We start from the raw sequence: 3,816 nt of genomic DNA, 5'->3' as shown, positions 1-3,816 counted from the left end.
TTGTTGTTGTTGTTGTTGTTGTTGCTGCTGATCCCTTTGCTGATACAGAAGGTTTCAAGCTCTCACAGTGGGGTAGGGACCAGAAGATCTCCAGGAAGCTTCTGTGCTTCCAGCAACAGACTGGGACTAATGAAACACCAAGTCTTTGGGGCTGAGCAATCTTTGCTGAAGGCCTCCCTCTGTGAGAGACAACTGGAATAGTCCACCTTGCTCCCATCCTTGGGTACAGAGTATCCACCATGCTCTTAGCTGACTTACAAAATTATCTGTCCTGTATCATCTGTCTGTCTGTCTATCTATCTATCTATCTATCTATCTATCTATCTATCTATCTATCTATCTACCTATCTATCATCTGTCTCCTCGTTTCCACTCCTCTATGGATCCTTGCATAATACACTGTCCTTTGGTGTCTATGGAAAGGCTGTTTTGTGAAGATTTTTCAGATTGTTTTCTAGAGGTTTTACAGTTGTGCATTTCACATTAATGTATGCCATTCACTTTAAGGTTTTCTGTTCATAAAGTGTGAGGTCTCGTCTAGGAATACCCCCCTCCAGCCAGGGATGGTTGGATGAATAATTGTTTTAAGACAATTTATTGTTGTTATCTGAGGTTTTCTGTCCTGCCCAGTTCCCGCAATTGTTAAGTCCCAAAGAAGCCACACAGAGGTCTACATTAGTTATAAGCTGATTGGCCCATTAGCTCAGGCTTCTTATTAACTCTTATAACTTATATTAGCCCATTATTCTTGCCTATGTTAGCCGCGTGGCTTGGTACCTTATTCAGTGAGGCAGTCACATCTTGCTTCTTCTGTGGCTGGGTCAGGACTGCGTCCTCTTCCCAGAATTCTCCTGTTCTCATTGTCCCACCTCTACTTCCTGCCTGGTTGCCCTGCGTATATTTCCTGCCTGGCTACTGGCTAATCAGCATTTATTTTAAATATAATTGACAGGGTAAAAACCATTGTCCCACACCATATTGTAAAGCCTATTTTCCATTCATTCCACTTTGTCAAGAGTAGACTCTGTCAAAATAATAGTTAACTCAAGGCTGCAAGATGGGACTGCAATTAGAAGGGTTTGGTGTTGCACCACCAATGGGGTCGTTCTCAGCTTGAGTGGCTGCTGTGTGTATGTTAACTTTATACTCCAAAGTACTTTCTACTTTCACATGATTTTTTTCTTTGAGTTGCATTTTAGGACAAAATGCTGTAAACATAGTGCTTAATTATTCTTTTATGGGTTTAAAATTAAAATACAAGTTATACATTTTTCCTATACACATATATGCATACATACAAGTTATGATACATATAATATTTGTTATATACATATAATAATTCATGCTCAACTCCTGAAAATCTGACATTCCACTTTTGTACTTATTGCATTTTTTAATGTTGGAAAAATTGTTAAATATTACTTAATGTTGAGAAAATTAAATGTTAATGTGTTTCTACAAGGCATTTACTGGATATATCATTCATGGCATTATATATGAAAGAAATAATAAAATGAATCAATGGCCCTGCCACCCAGAGGACCTATTTAAATCCCTGAAATTCAGGGTGGAAGAAGGAAACCCGCTCCCAAACATTGTCTCTCCTCTCCTCTCCTCTCCTCTCCTCTCTTCTTCTCTCCTCTTCTCTCATGTGTGTGTTTGAGACAGGGTCTTCCTATTTAGCCAAGGTTTGTTTCCAACTTGTTATGTACACAAGGTTGACCTCTAACTTACAGGTATGTTCCTTTCTCGGTTTCTCAGATGCTGGGGTTGCAGTATACTTCATCACAAATAGAAAAATTAAATTTCTAAAGCTGTATTATCTTAAACAGTTGGTTTTTTAGTCATTACTCTTTTGGCTCTTTTGGGGGCCCTGCCATCCAGCTCCCAAATAAATACATGGAAGCTTATTCTTTCTTATAAATGCCTGCTCTTAGCTTGGCTTGTTTATTGTCAGTTTTTCTTAAATTATTCCATCTATTTTTTTGCCTCTGGGCTCTTACCTTTGTCTATTTCTGTATAGCTTTCTTCTTACCCTATGGCTTGCTGTCCAGCTGGGTGGCTGACCTCTGATGTCTTCCTTTTCTTGTTCCTCCGTCTTTTCCTCCCCGATTTTTCCTTCCATTTATTCTCTTGTCTGCCAGCATCACCTCTCCTTTCTCTTACCTGGCTACCAGATGTTCAGCTCTTTATCAGACCAATCAGGTATTTTAGACAGACAAAGTAACACAGCTTCACAGAGTTAAACAAATGCAACATAAAGGAATGCAGCACATTTTTCATCATTAAACAAATGTTCCCCAGCATAAACAAATGTAGCATATCTTAAAATAATATTCTACAAGCTCAGTTTTCCTTCATATGAGAATGTCTAGATTTTCCTGCACTTTTTCTAGAAAGTATTTCATTTCTACGAAACATTCAAATACTTTTCATGGTGCAGGCCAGAAAATTTGGCAGTTGAATTTGGTACCTCTTCAGAGCTCAGACAAAGTGGTGTAGGTAAGTGTTGGGTTACCAGAGCAACCGTGGCTTATAGCCATTGGGCCAGTGGTCTTTCTTCCCAGAGATGACAGCAGGGAGAAGCTGTAGGCTCATGGGAGATTTTACTCTGCTTTTTCTGTTCCATGGTCTCTTGGTCTACAGGATTTTTCACATCTACATCTTCCCTAGCTCCTCAGAGTCCATATTGCTCCTCTGCTAATTTCCTGGCTCTGTGACTGGCCTTGCTGAAGCAAGAGACTTCTCTCTTTTCATTAGCAATAATTTATGCTTTGACAATTTTGCATGTGTATAATGTATTCTGGTCACATCCTTCCTAACACCCTTCTTTAGCCTCCTCTCACTGCTAGCAAAATCCTTAGTTCACATCTAATTTTCATGACTTTTTGCTTTGCTTCTGCTTTGGTTTGTAACATTCTGATTATAGCCAGGTGCAGGCATGTTAGCACGAATGTGACTCTACTCATTGGAATAGGAGTAACTAACTCACCAGTACCTACATCTCTGAAGACAATGACTTTCTCTCCTTTTCAGGCTTAGACAGTTTGTAGCTTCCCTGGGTGGAGCAGACCCATGCGTCTTTTCTCTCTGATGGAATGTTTTCTGGTTTAGTCTTGTATGCAGCCTGTGTAGGCAATCACAACTATTGCAAGTTTATGAGTGGTAGGGCCATATCATGCTCATAGACAGCTTTCATGATCTTCTTCCCCACGGTTTGATGTTTCCATTCTTTTTATTTCCTCATCCGTAATGTGCTCTGGTCCTTGGCATAGGGATATGTATGTCTCATATAGTGTCCAGTGCTGAGGACTCAGCACCTTGAACAACCATGAGTCTCTCCCCAACTTCTTTCATGGCTGAGGAATAGGACTAATCTACAAATATCAACATAAATATTTGAGAGCCAGTTTGACACCATACCAAATTAGCAACACAAAAGTAGAAGGCTCACCCCTAGTTTCTATATCCTCCCCAGCCATGGGACTTTGACTAGGTCTGTAACACAGTGCAAGAACCTTCTCCTATGGAGCAAGATTCAGATTTAATAAAAAAAAAATCAGTTGGTTATCCCATAATAGTCATGACTCCATTGTACTAGAGATTGTCTCTTCATTCCTAAAGAATCTTTTCATGTGCTAGAGAATTTAGTGTTGATATTTTTCATTATTTGAAAAATGTCCCATTTTCCTTCTGAACTCCATGTTTTCTGATGAGGTATCTATTGATAATCTCTCTGTTACTTTCTATTATCTATTGATAACTATCTACTATCTATCAATAATCTCTCTGTTATTTTCTATTATCTATTGATAA

The sequence above is a fragment of the Microtus ochrogaster genome, chromosome 6 (genome assembly GCF_000317375.1).
Source record: "Microtus ochrogaster isolate Prairie Vole_2 chromosome 6, MicOch1.0, whole genome shotgun sequence".
Classification (NCBI taxonomy): domain Eukaryota; kingdom Metazoa; phylum Chordata; class Mammalia; order Rodentia; family Cricetidae; genus Microtus; species Microtus ochrogaster.
Note: the sequence above shows the minus strand (reverse complement) of the source record.